Source organism: Lutra lutra, chromosome 3 (assembly GCF_902655055.1).
Source record: "Lutra lutra chromosome 3, mLutLut1.2, whole genome shotgun sequence".
NCBI classification, from domain to species: Eukaryota; Metazoa; Chordata; class Mammalia; order Carnivora; family Mustelidae; genus Lutra; species Lutra lutra.
Window position 1 is genome coordinate 190,243,058 of NC_062280.1, and position 14,828 is coordinate 190,257,885.

Below are 14,828 nucleotides of genomic sequence, written 5' to 3' on the forward strand. Positions count from 1 at the left end.
GGCGGGGGTTTGCATACTCTAGCTGATACTTTCACACAGAAGACTCCTTGTAGCTTTTCATATATTGGCTTACACTGCCATTTCCTCAAAAGAAGACACTCTCATATTGCCACTCAGTCATTCCTCTTATAACCATATTCTTAATCTCTGTGTAGATGTTTTTCTTGTTAACTTTTTCCTCTCTTATTTTGAAAAATTTCAGTCACACAACATTTTGAAAGAATTTTACAGTGTGTACCTATATTCCCGTCACCAGGATTCCGCTATTAATTTTTTGTAGATTTGCTTTATCACTTATCTATCCATCTGTTAATCCGTCTGGATTTCGGTGCGTTTCAAAGTATAACTGCAGATATGTATCCCACTAAATTCTTAAACATAGAATTATATGCATACATATATGTATCCCAGATATCTCACTGGGATATTGGACATGACTGTCACCCCAGAGAGTTCCCTCATACTCCTTCCAAGTCAGTCCTCACCGTCTTCCCCAGGTCCGGAAGTTCTAAATTAGTTCTAAATTTTTGTACTGAAGATTCAATTTTTTAAAAATTGAGATAAAATTTCAATACTATAAAAGTCTTTCAACGTGTGCAGGTCAGTGGTTTTTGGTATGTTCACAATGTTAGGCACCCATCACCACTGTCTAGTTCCAAAGAATCTAGCTCCAAAAGGATCTCCATGCTCCTTAGTGTTCACCCTTTCTGCCTTCCAGCCCTTGGCAACCACTATTTTACTTTCTTCCCCTGTGGATTTACCTGTTCTGAATGTTTCATAAAATATGGTACTTTTTGTGTCTGACTTCTTTCACTTAGAGTTGTTTTCAGTGTTCATCCATGTTTTACTGTTTATGGGGGCTTCCTTTTTGTGACTGGGTCATATTCTGTTGCATGTGATGAATACCACTTTGTGTTTGTCCACACACCTGTGGGTGGACAGTTGGGTCATTTCCTCCTTTGTTACACCTAGTACTGCTTTGAACCTACATCTATACGTATTTGGGTACCCGTCTTTAATTCTTTGGGCTGTATACCTAGTTGTGGAATTGCTGAGTTGTATGGTAATTCCATGTTTAACTTTTGGAGGAACCGCCAAAATGTTCTCCACACTTGGCTGGACCATTTACATTCCTAACAGCCATGTTCCAGTTTCTTCACATCTTCGCCAGCATTTATGGTCAGTTTTTTTTTTTTTTTTTTAATATGGCCATCCCTATGTGTGTGAAATGGTATCTCACTATGCCAGATATTGACAGAATGGATAAAAAACTCAATCCAACTATATGCTGTTGACAAGAAACTCACGTAGATCCAGAGACAGAAGTAGATGGAATGTGAAAGGATGGGAAAAGATATCCCATGCAAATAGGAACCAAAAAAGAACTGGGGTGGATGTACTAATATCAGACAAAATAGACTGGGAGTCTAAAACTGTTGCAAGAAACAAAGACGTTATGTACTGATAATTATAAACATATGTACACCCAACGGCAAAGATTCCAAAATACATGAAGTAAACATTACAGAATGAAAGGAGAAATAGACAGTTGTGCAGTAATAGTGGGAGACTGCACTACCACATTCTAGATAGTGGCTAGAACACCTCCAGAGAGGATCAATAAAGAAATAGAGAGCTTGAACAACACTCTAAACCAATTAGACCTTATATATAGAACACTCTGCCCAACAGTAGAAGAATACACATTTTTCTCAAGTATCTCTTTATGAAAAGGAAGAGCAACTGACTGGATGATTGAGTTATAAAGAGTTTTTAAGGGAAGGGAAAAAACTATCAAACAAGTGTGTTCCTCGTCTTACAGTGTTCCTAGAACTTTGTTCAAAATGGAAATATCTCCCTGCCCCTTTCATGGAATTGTCTTGATGGATTGCTTTTCTCTTAAAATCACATGAGATTCCCTGCATTAAATAGATTTTATTTGTCTTTGCAAATGATTGGTTTATGTTCATATAATTACTGTTTTGTAGATAGTTGACCATGTGGGTTAGTTTCCTTTGTATTTCTAGTACTTAAGACTATGCTTATCACAGAATATATAGTCAGCAAGTGGTTATTCAGTGAATGAATCCAAACAAATGTGTGTATCAGTATACAAATGAATTAAATAATCACACATTTAAAAATTTTTTTCCATAATATTTATAGATCATAATTTGACATTAATTTTCTTATTCCTTTTCCCTTAATCTTTAATTTTGTAATGGAGATACCTGGGAAGACCAGGAATATTAAGTAAATTATGATAAACTCTCAGCAAATAGATAATTAAAAAATAATCTAAGATTATTCAAGTAAATTTAGTATGTGCTTATTAACAACTACTCAGCAATTCTTGTAGGTTGTTCTTGGATTCATTAGGCTGGGCTGATGGAAGCTTCTAGGAATCTTAAGAGTCAGATGTATGAAATTATGTGACTGAATCTTACTGCCTTCTTATCTCTGATGCTGACATCTTACATTCTTTGCAAGATAGGCTCTCCTATGTCCTGTCTTGTCTTCTTCTCTCCTTTCCTCCCTACACTCAATGTGGGGCTCAAACTTAAAGACCCGAGATCAAGAGTCTTATGTTCTACTGACTGAGCCAGCCAGGTGCTCCCTTCCATTTGTTTCTTTTTAATACTAGTCTGCAGACTGCTTTGGCCTCTCTGTCTCTGATGAGTGTGTAGGGACTTATGGTCTTCCTTTCTTCTCTGCCTTGGCTGTTTTCCTTTGCCTGTTCTTCCCACCTTCCTTTTGACATGGCATTACAGTAAAGAAGTTGCTCATTTTTTTTTTTTTTAATAAATAAGAACAAATTGTTCACACCTAAGAGGGATAGAAATACTCGGCTAAGCCACCAAATCTTTTATTTCCTCTGTTTCATGTTGCTTAGGAAATTTTTCACACGTGATATATGGTTGTGTCGTTAAAGATACATTGAAGAAACCTTTGAAAAAATAATATAATTTAGACATTCTTCACAATATTATATCGTGTTAATATATTTTCCAGTTTGGTCCTCAGTAAAAGATGTGTTTCATGTGCTAAGGAGATTTAATAAGAAATGTTTGAAGAAAAGTCATTTTGAAGAGAGTAGTGTTAAAGTATTCTTTGCGAAATCTGTTAAAAAGTGAGGCTTTTTCCTTTGCTGTTTTCCCATTGATGAAAGAATGTGATCATTTGAGGTCAGGATGATAATCCCTGGGAGATGAGAACATGAGTTCTGTATCATCTCCCCCCCCCCCCCCCCCCCCCCCCCCCCCCCCCCCCGGTCACTTAGGGTACTTACTTATATTTTCTTTTATTACTCCAGCATAAACATTCTGGGTTTAAGTATGATTTTACAAGTTCCCACTGCCTTTTTGTTTTTCTCAGTCCTTAATCATCTTTCTTTTGTTTTATTGTTCTTTCTTGCATTCCTTTTCTTTTATTCTATTCTATTGTAAAAGTCTCTGCATAATGTTTTGATGATAATGTGAAAACATGGGGCCTTTGGGTTTTGTTGGGAAACTTCCTTTGAACTCCTTTTACTCTGATTTATCAATACATTGAAATGTGCTTGATTTCTGTTTCCTGGAGCAGAGTTAGGGATCTAATTTTTATTTGCCTGAGTAGAGGGAAACAGGTAGACAAGATCAGTTTTTCTGAAAAGAATAATTGCTTTTCCTTGCCAAATCAAAACAATTAATGTTATTTATTGGTTTACTTCAGCTTATAACACGTCTTGATTGTATCTTTATAATACTGGGTCATTCTTTCTTAAGCTAAATATATTTATATGGTTATTTGTTTATGTGTGTGGATGGCCAACTTAGGAAGGGTGAACTATCCTGTGCCCTCTCACACTTTTTCATTTTCCAGTGGAAAAAATGTTAATAAGGATCACCTTCTGGTATCTTTTTTGGAGATTATATGTATGCTATATCTGTAGTAGTAGCAGAGATATGAATAATTCATAGCTGGACCGCAATAAATAACATGTTTACTTTCTAGTTACTGGATGATTGTAGATCCCAGATAGTATTAACACATATGGGCTGTATCACCATAGTCTGAAATGCGTGAACCCAAAGTATACAGCAAAACTAAGTTGATAATTTTAAAACTAACTATAACTAATTTGTAATTAAAAGACAATAAGATCAGTAGAAAATTATGACCAAATATATACACAATGGGTAATGTGATAATGGTATTTATTTCCCTAAATTGCTTGAATTTAAACTACCTCTTTGTGTACGCAATAGGAACTTTTCCATGTAGCCAAGTGTTGTATGGCAGCCACATTTCCTAGTGTATTCTGAATTATATTTCCTTGGAAACTTAGTAATATGCTAATTTCTATTTGAGTCCGTGCAGTTGTCCTTAGTTCATGAGAGTTCTAGGATTGCGCATTTGCATTGCTCTTTCCTTATGATCTTAAGCAACAAAGACATTTTCTTCTTCCTGTGTGTTCGCTTCCCATCGGTCACGTTGTGGGGTAGGAAGGATTCTTTTCTGTTGCCAGCCTCATGCAGAGAATGAGGCTGATGGAATTTCTACCATCTGCAGTGTCATGGATCACAGAGGCAGGAAGTAGAGAGGGCTAAATTGTGAGATCAGCAGTGAAGCTTTCCCATGATTCAGTGCTCAATGCTAGATTTCAGTGTATGGTTTCACTATTCGTGCGTGATGGTCATCACCTCCCAAATCTTGAATTCGTCAGCTTCTCTCCATTTCTCGCTGTTCTGTCTGTTTAAGCTAATCACTGTATAGCCTTTCAAATGTGTTCCTCTGTCACAGGTGGGATTCCTTTGGAAACAAGTTCTGGAAGTTTGTTGGGGGACATACTCTTGGGGCCAGCATGCGTGAGGGAGTGAAAGAAACTGAACTGAAGGAGAGGTTGAATTGAGTTGAGATGCAGATTCAACAAAGGCCATAGCTGATCCTACAGAGAGCTCTGGTCTTTCATGGTTGTTGGAAATTGGGGCCCTGGGATTGAGCCTTTGTATACCCATGTCCGTTTACCACTGATTGTGGGCTGCCCCTAAGAAGCGGCAAGACTTTGGGCAGAAAGCTAAGGATCACTCCGCTGTCGGTTGCCAACAAGACTTTCAGCAGCTGGGGGAATGGCCTAAAGTGGAGCTCTCAATAGAGATCCCTACTTAACAATTTTGATATGTATTTTTCATGATTGCTCATTTCTGAGGTTTCAGATTTCCCTCCCTCCCTCCCTCTCTCCCTTTCTTCCTTTTCAGATTTTATTTTTAAATAATCCCTCCTCCAAATATGGGGCTCAAACCCATAACCCTGAGATCAAGAGTCTCATGCTCTACCATCTGAGCCAGCCAGGCAACCCAGATTTCTCTTAGGATTTTTGACTTGTATTTCCTAGGAGTGTATTTTAAGATAACTGAAAATTTTCTGCTTTTTATTAATTTCTAAATTGTTTTCTGATCAGTGAATATTTTCTTTTTTATTTAGAATCTTTCTGATTTGGTGAGAATTATTTTATGACCAAGGAGTAAGTTACTTTACATCTTACATGTATACCTGAAAAGAATTTATATTCTCAAATTATTGTATGCTGTATTTTATAAATAACCAATAGGTCAGAACTACCTATTAGGATGTTTAAATCTGCTGACTTTTCAACTGTTTGATCAATTTTTGAGAGAGTAGATTTCCCAATTCTTCCTTGCTTCTTAGGTTTTGCCTCTGTATATTCTTAAGATAAGTTAATAGGGAATGTAACAGTGTAACAGGTGTCTTTTGGGCTATTTTTACTTTTAATCAAAATGTAGTGAATTTTGGGTTTTAATATGATAATATGTTTAAACCAGCTTATTTTGGTCTTTTCCTTGTATGTTCCTATAACTTTCAGTCAACCAGTGAACCATTATTTTAGGTGGATCTTGTAGGTGTTTGGACTAGCATTTTGTTTTGTTTCTATTCAGAGTGGCAGTGTCTCTTAATCAGTGAGTGTAGTTCATGTACATTTATTGTATTTACTACCGTATTTTGATTTATTTATATTGTCTGCTTCTTATTTTTGTTCCTCTTCTGGATTCTGTTTTCTCTCCTTTCTTGATTTCTTTTTGATTATAATGATGATGTAAAATTTTTTTCTTGTTCTGTTTTTATTTTTCCATTTTCCCCTGCACTCCTCTCCACTGTGGTGATAATTTTATACTCTTGTTTCCATTCTTTTAGTGTTTACTATAGAAATGTCAGCTTTGGAGATATTTCTTCAGGTGTCCTTCATTCTTCTATATTAAACTTTATAAAACATTCACTTATCTTAAATTTCAGTCTAAAGTTTATTCTCCTACCAAAGAAATAACATTAATTCTGTTTACCCTTTATATGCTATTTTATATTTTATTTCCTTATTTGTTTACTTCACTAATGAGACATTATAGGGTATGTTCATCCATTGTTTATTTAGCTTTACCCAAATGCCTATTATCTTAGCTCATTGTTCCTTTCATCCCTGATTCTTTCTGTTTTTCTTGGAATTTACTCTTCAGAAGTTAGAATGGCTAGTTAACTCAGTGTTTGCATGAACTGTCCATTTTTCATTCTTTCTTGAAAAATAGTTTTCCTGAATATGCAAATCTAGGTTGATAGTAGCGCTCTTCCAGCCAGTGCCGGAATGTTTGTACGTGTTATGTAGCTGTTGAACGGATGCGGGATGTTTGTACGTGTTATGTAGCTGTTGAACGGATAGCTCTAATTTTTGTTACGTTGTAGGCACTCTGTTCTTTCTCTGCTTCGTAAACCATTTTTATTCATGTACACTTTATAAAGAATAAAATCTAGCTATTTTAAGTGTATAGCTTAGTGAATTTTGGTAAATATAACCGTAGTTAAGATACAGAACATTTCTGTCCTGTTTGAAAATGTCCCTTCTCCCATTTTACGTTACCACTGTAATGTAAGTATTCTAGTTATTCCAGCAAAATACTGAACATCGCCTGTCTTTTTAGTTTCAGTCATTCTAATGGATGTGTAGTTTTATTTCATTGAGATTTAAAATTGTGTTTCCTTTTTAAAAAATGCTTTTAAAAAGATTTTATTTATTTATTTAACACAGAGAGAGAGAGACAGAGAGAGAGAGAGAGACAGAGATCTCAAGTAGGCAGAGAGGCAGGCTCCCTGCTGAGCAGAGAGCCCGATGCGGGGCTCGATCCCAGGACCCTGAGATCATGACTTGAGCTGAAGGCAGAGACTTAACCCACTGAGCCACCCAGGCACCCCTAAAATTGTGTTTACTTTATACCAAATACTGTTGAGCATATTTTCACGTGCTTAATGCTGTCACATTCATTAATCTTTTGTAAACTATCTTTTCAAATTTTTGCCCCCCTTTAAATGATGAATAGACTCAATTATTATTATTATTATTATTTTTTTGCAGTTCTAGATTTACCAAATAGTTCTTTAAGTAAATGGAATTCTATTCGTATGGAATGGAAGCCAGAGCCCTCTGCAGCTTTCCCAATGTTAACCCTTGGTGTTAGTGTGGCATATTTGTTACAATTAATAAACAAACATTAATACATTATTAACTATAGTTCGCAGTTTCCATTGAGTTTCCCTGTTTGTATTGTATAGTTGTGTGTTTTGACAAATGCATAATGACATGTATCTACCCTTATAGTTTCATACAAACTAGTTTGCCCTGTGCTTCACCTTTTCGACCCTCCTTTCACTACCCCTGACAACCCTTGGCTCACACTGCTTCCTACACGCTATGCTTTTGCCTTTTCCAGAATGTCCTATAGTTGGAATCATATAGTACGTAGCCTTTTCACAAGGGCTTTTTTCATGTAGCTGTATGCATTTAAAAAATTCCTTCATGTCTTTTTGTGGCTTGATAGCTCATTTTTAAAAATTGTTGAATAATATTCCATGGAATGAATACAAGATGGTTTCTCCACTCACCTTTTGAAAGATACCTTGGTTCTTTCTGGTTCTTGGTAGTCATTAACAAAGTTGCTGTAAACATTTTTGTGTGTGGACATAAATTTTCAACTCAGTTCAGTAAATACCTAGGAGTATGACTGCTGCGGCCTTGGGTAAGAAGATTTTGCATCCCCCCAACCCCTTGATGAGTAAGTGGTCCTGGTGCTCTCCTGTTGGCTCTGCACCCTCCATGGCCTTTGGTATTGTAAATGCTTTGGAATATTAGCCATTCTAGTAAGGGCATAGTAGTATTTTGTTTTGATTTGCATTCCCCTGAAGACAAAGATGTTGAGCATCTCTTCATATGCTTATTTGCCATCTTGTATCTTCTCCATAGAAGTGTCTCTTCAAATCTTTTATTGATTTTTTGATTGGGTTTCCTTATTGTTGAGTTTTAAGCGCTCTCTTTTAGATATAGTTCTTTATCAGATTGGTATTTTGCAAAAGTTTTATCCTAGTCTGTGACTTGGGCCTACATTGAGTGTTTTTTGTTTTTGATTTGACAGAGAAATGTATAATTTTAATAAAGCTCAATTATCAATGTTTTCCTTTTAAGGGTCATGCTTTTGGTATTGTATCTAAAAACTAATTGTCAAACCCAAGGTCATCTGAATTTTCTCCTATTCATCTTCTAGAATTCTCCCTGTTTTTATATTTGGGTCTCAGGTCCACTGAGTTAACTTCTGAGGATTGTGTGTAGATTCACTTTTTTGTGTATGAATGTCCAGTTCTAGTACCATTTGTTGAAGAGACCATCCTTGCTCTGTTGATTGCTTTTGCTCCTTTGTCAGAGATTAGTTGACTGTATTTTTGTGCGTCTGTTTTTAGTCCCTCTATTTTATTCCATTAATTTGTGTGTGCTTTTACCAATACCATGCCGACTGTAGCTTTAGTAAGTCTTGGAGTAGGGTAATACCAACCTTTTGAAATTGTCACTCTCCTCTAACATTAACTATTCTGGTTCTTTTGCTTTTCTTTATAAATGTTAAAATCAGTTTGTTGATAGCCACAAAATAACTTGCTGGGAGTTTTGGTTGGGATTGCATTGCATCTGTAGATCAGGTTGAGGAGAATTCATAGCCTACACATGGATATTTCTCCGTTTATTTAGATCTTCCTTAATTTCATTTGAATTTTGTAGTTTTCTTCATATAGGTACAATACATATTTTGTTAGATTTATGCCTGAGTTTTTTTGTGGGTGAGTGGGTGGGTGAGTGCTCATGTAAATGGTATTGGTTTTTAATTGAATTTAATTTTTAAAAAAGTTTTTGTTTCTTAAATTTTATTTATTTGACACAGAGAGAGAGAGAGAGAGAGATCACAAGCAAGCAGAGCAGCAGGCAGAGAGAAAGATAGGGGAAAGCAGACTCCCTGTTGAGCAGAGAGCCCGATAGCCCAATTCAGGGCTCAATCCCAGAACCCGAGACCATGACCTGAGCCGAAGGCAGAGGCTTAACCCACTGAGCCACCTAGGCGCCCTGGTTTTTAGTTTTAAAGTTGAAGTTCTCATGTTGGTATATAGGAATGCAATCACCTTTTGTATGTTGACCTTGTATCCTGCAACCTTTTTATAATCCACTTATTAGTTCTGGATATTTTTGATGGTGGTGGTTGTTGGTTCTTTGAAGTTTTCATTATAGAAATCGTATTACTTGCTAATGAAGAGTTTTATTTCTTCTGTATGTATTTATCTGTTTCTTGTCTTATTGCATAAAATAGAACTTGTATAAGACATTGAATAGGAGTGGTAAGAGGGGACATCCTTACCTTGTTCCTCATCTTAGGGGGAAAGCATCTAGGTTCTCACCATTAAGTATAAGGTTAGGTGTAGGCTTTTTGTAGATGTTCTTTATGAAGTTTAAGAACTTTCCTTGTAACTATGGACTCTGAAAAACGATCTGAGAATTTTGAAGGGGTGGGGGGTGGGAGGTTGGGGGCACCAGGTGGTGGGTATTGTAGAAGGCACGGATTGCATGGAGCACTGGGTGTGGTGCAAAAATAATGAATACTGTTATGCTGAAAAAATAAAAAATTAATAAAAAAAAAAAGAACTTTTCCTTGTATTCATAGTTTGCTGAACTCAGTGGGTGTTGAATTTTGTCAAATTGCTTTTTCTCTATCTGCTGATATGGTCATGTCATATTTTTTCTTCTTTAGCCTGTTGATGTGATGGATTATATTAACTGCTTTTTGAATGTTGAAGTAACCTTGCATACTGGGAATAAATCCCACTTGGTCATGGTATAATTCTTTTCTACACTGTTGGACTTTTTTCCTTTCAGTTATTTTTATACCTAGGGATCCAAATGTTAATTTTTTTATGTTTTCTGTTTCTCTCACCATCATCATTTTCTGTTGATTAGAAAATTTTTAAAAGATTTATTTATTTGGGGGGAGAGAGACATAGTAGGGGAATGGGCAAAGGGAGAGGGAGAGAGAATCCTGAAGCAGAGTCCCTGCTGAACGTGGATTGTATTGTGGGGCTTGATCCCAGGACCCTGAGGTTATGACCTGAGCCAAAATCAAGAGTCAGCCACTTATCTGATTGAACCACACAGGCACTCCAGAAATAATTTTTTTTCTTGAAGTATAGTTGATAATTTTTTTTTTTTTTTTACTGATAAGTACTCAACAAAAATTTATTCAACTAGTCATCAAAATTATAAATTACAACAGCACACTAGATAGATTTTTTGCCAAGTTTGCAGAAGCTGGAGAATCGTTGCCTTCAGTTCTGGCAAGGACACAGAGAATCCAGCACTTTTGTACACTGCTGAGGACACTGAGAAAGTCATCGGTCTTTCTTTTGCTAAGTACCTGCCAAAATTTAGTACATACATATTCTGGAGATCCCAGTGTACAGAAAGGAAAGTATGTTATTTAATGATAATAAAGACATTTGTCTGTAGTAGCAAAGAGGAAAAACAATGTGAAGGTCAACAACAGAATGAATATACTGTAGTATACCCTTAGTAATGCCCAAATACAGGGAAGGCCTATCCATGTTAAAAGGAATTACTTATATATAGAATGATTCCATTTCTTAGATATCCCTGTAACAATTTATATGCGCGTCTGTGTTTATAGAAGAGGCATCGAAGGATCTATCCCAAACTGTTGATACCTTCAGATGGACAGGATTGAGCTGTAGAAGTGGGGGGTAAGGAGTAAATCAACTTTTTTAGATACTTTGTTTTGAGGATCTACTTTTATTTGATCAACAATGAAAAAGTATGTTTAAAATACAAAGTTCTTATTTCTGCAGGTGAAAAAAATGATACTAAAGTTGATAATTTAAGAAATAGTGGTAGAAATAAAAACTTGGAATTATGGCAGCAGCCACCGGAAGAAACAGAAAACAGGGAGGGGAGTATCTAAAGGTGAGGTGGCAGGCTTTTAAGCCGAAAGAGGCTGCATATTCTCCAAGACGACAGGGCTTACAGGGCTGTACATATGCCCTACAGAAGGGCTTTAAATGCCTTCATGACCAAAGTAATCCATATTAAGAAAGCAAAAGCCAAATACATAAAACAAGAACCACACGAATGACAATTATATATGTAAGTTGGGTCTCAATAAACTGAAAGCACTTTTTATACTCCCCACCGTACCTTTAACACAACTTTTAGGTTATCCTCAAGTAGGAAAGTAGCGACATTCAAATGAGTTAAGGTATAAGTAAGAAGGACCACAAACTTTATTTAAAGTCAGTAAAGGTAACATATAGTATATACAGATGGCACATGGTGCCAATTTTATTTGCAGTTATTATAGTACTCCAACTCATGTTTACAAGTTACACCTTTGCCACAGCCTTGGCTAAATCTTGAACTAGTGCAGAATTTAGCTGTGCCAGCGTGCTGATCTTTGCGTGCTTAGATGTGGCATACTTGTTCTTGATGGTCATGTGCTTTGTAAGCCCACGATTCACCATGACTATATTCTTAGCCAGGTGTTGCATAACACTTAGAAGGGATTCTTTAGTGTATGATAGATAATGCTGTAGAGTTGGTGTCCATTCACCGTTATCAAGAATTTTCAGTGCTAAGCAAAAAGCTCCTGCTGCAATCTGAGAAGGAGGAAAGTGCACCATATCGTAGTCCAACATAGTTAGTTCCATCAGGTATTTGGCCAAAGTATGTTGCTCAACATCAACCTCTCCGATCTTAGATGCTCTCCGAAGGAAATGCAGGGGTAGAGGGCGGCCCAGACCAAAATTTAAAGATCTTAGAATCTTCATTTCCATCTGTCTGATTTGGTGCTTAGTGTAAGTGTTGTCAGTCACAAAGGCAAAGTCACCAATTTCTGGAGGGTACATTTCTTCATATTTGCTTGCAATAAACATGGCAGTGACACCAACCAGCTGCAGCATCTTCTTGGGCACACAATTATTCTGCATGAACCGATCAATAATGGAAACAGTCATGTACATGGTCTCCTGAAGTAACCTGAACTTCATCTGAACCTGTACTAGCCAGTCAATAAGGATAGCTCTCATGTTTCCAGTGACTTCACGACCCAGTAGGTATTTTGGTCTGATGGCTTGCTCTTCCTCAAGTTGTCTCAGATAAGCATAAATATCTTTCACATATTCACTACAAAGGTTTGGATCAGCTCCATCTTCGGCATCCACATCATTCATTCACTGCAAGAATTACATCAGAGAATGCCTGAAACAGATATTCTTCTGCAGGGGCACATCCAGATGTTTCTATTGGGCTTGGAGAGGGAGTATCAACCAAAATAGGCTCAGGCGAAAGTTTTTCTTCTTTAACGGGCTCAGGTTCTGGCACAGGCTCGGGTGCCTTCTCCAAAGGTTTAGGTAGTTTTTTAGCAATAACTTTTCCAGGAACCAAAGTTTTTGCTTCCTTTTTCAGAGGCAATTTGGCCTGTGGTTGTTCGCTGACTTTGTTACCAATGTCTCCGAGGGCTGTTCTCAGCTTCAGCCCGGGCTTGGAGGCCGCAGTCGTGGCCAGAGGCACGCGCTTTGCGCCTGCCATGCTGATCTTCGCCTTATTTTCCACATTAACTTTTGCATTCCTGGTGACCCGGAGTGCCATGGCTTCTTCTTCACCAGGCAGCAGCTCAGTGGGGAGAAGTAGAGCACGGGAGTCACCAACCAGCCGGGGACCTGAACCCCGCGCAGCTCAACAGCCGTTCTGCCGCAGCACGCCGGGCTAGTTGATAATTTTTTAAAAAATCCTTTCCCATACTTAACAGTGTTTGTAATAGCTGTAATTTATAATAGGTCTTTTAAGGTTCTTCATTTCTGGGTTTGTTTCTATTGACTGTTTTCTTCCTGAGGTGGATTACATTTTACCTCTCTCTTGACATGTCTCTCTCTCTCTCTCTCTTTTTTTTTAAAGTAGTTGCTAAGCCCAATGTGAGGCTCAAACTTATGACCCTGAGGTCAAGAATCACATGCTCTGTGGGCTGAGCCAGCCAGGCATCCCTCTTCACATCTTTTCTTTTTATTTATTTATTTATTTATTAGAGAGAGAGAGAGAGAGAGAGAGAGCACGCGCGCATGCATGGGAGTGAGCGGGGGGTGAGATGGGGGAGTAGGGGAAGAAAGTCAAGGGGAGAGGGAAAGAGTCTTAAGCAGACTCCCCCTGGAGCCCAAGGTGGGGCTTCCTGTCTCAACCCTCAGATCACAACCTGAACCGAAACCAAGAGTGGTTGCTTAACTGCACTACCGAGGCATCTGCATGCGTCTCTTAATTTTTGATTGGATTGTAAACATTGTGAATATTATAATATTATATGTAATATATATAAATATTTTATTGTGTGTTTGGGTTTCATCATCTTTGAGTAAAGGGTGTTAAGGTTTATTTTGTTTAATAGGTCAGTTAATTGATGTTCATAATAACATATTATATAACATATTATAGCCTTTTTCTTTTTCTTTCTTTTTTTTCTTAAAGCTTTCTTTCATAGCCTTACCTGGTATTGTGATTCAACAAGTATATGTTAGGCCATCTCTCTGTACCTTCCGTGCTTCCTGTCCTTGAGTTCATAATTTCTATTTCTTCAAACATCTATGGTTTCTTGGTCTGATGTAAACTCAGTGAATGTTTTAGGCAAGAGAGAGAGGTGATCTTACGTGTGTGTGTGTATAAATATACTGGAGGATTCCGATGACTGCAGTACAGGCGAGGTGACCAGCTGTGGTGATAGGGAGCTGTGTTTGGAGGCCACTGCAGGTGTCCTGTGAAGAGGCAGGTGATGGTAGTTCGTATAAGTGTTGTGGTCATGGAGATAAAGAATAGTGAAGAAATTAGATTTTTCATAAAGACTTTATAACTTGCATCCTATCCAACAGTTATAGTCCTAGGCATATACTCTAGGAACTCTTACACAGGGTTCCAAGCAACACATTCAGAAATACTCATGGGAGCATTGTATGTACGCATCTGAATATCTCTTCCTAGTAGAATAGATAATGCTTTGGTTTGTTTGTACAGTGAAATATATTATAGTAGTAAAAATAAAATGATTTGTAGCTACTGCAATTATAAATTAATACATTTACTTAGTAAGTACCATTTTATGTTCTCTTCTCCAGGAACTCTTAGCCACTGGAGAAACAACAGTGAGGAGAGGCAAAAAGTTGTCATCATTTTTTAAAACTCATTTTGCTACAAAAAGTGTAAAAATTATATAAAGCAAGAATTATTCACATTTATTATTACTGTTGGGTAGAATATAGGATATTCAGTTTCCAAGTGTCGATCTATAGATTGTTTGCTAATTATAAACAGAAAGTGGCATATTTTTCATGAGGAAATTTAATGGACACCATCTGAATCAAATAATCAAATGTCATCAGGAAATAGACAAATGGACTTTTTGTTTTTCTTTTTTCTTTTTTTTGTT

The 14,828-nt window shown here is 37.0% G+C and overlaps 1 protein-coding gene and 1 pseudogene across 1 annotated transcript in view; one reads left to right on the top strand and one right to left on the bottom strand.

The window, feature by feature from the left end:
- The window catches only part of PCCA (propionyl-CoA carboxylase subunit alpha), a 405,781-nt gene that overhangs the window by 131,873 nt on the left and 259,080 nt on the right, over positions 1-14,828 (top strand). The gene's annotated exons all lie outside the window — the stretch shown is intronic.
- LOC125094791 (G2/mitotic-specific cyclin-B1-like) lies at positions 11,687-13,024 on the bottom strand (annotated as a pseudogene).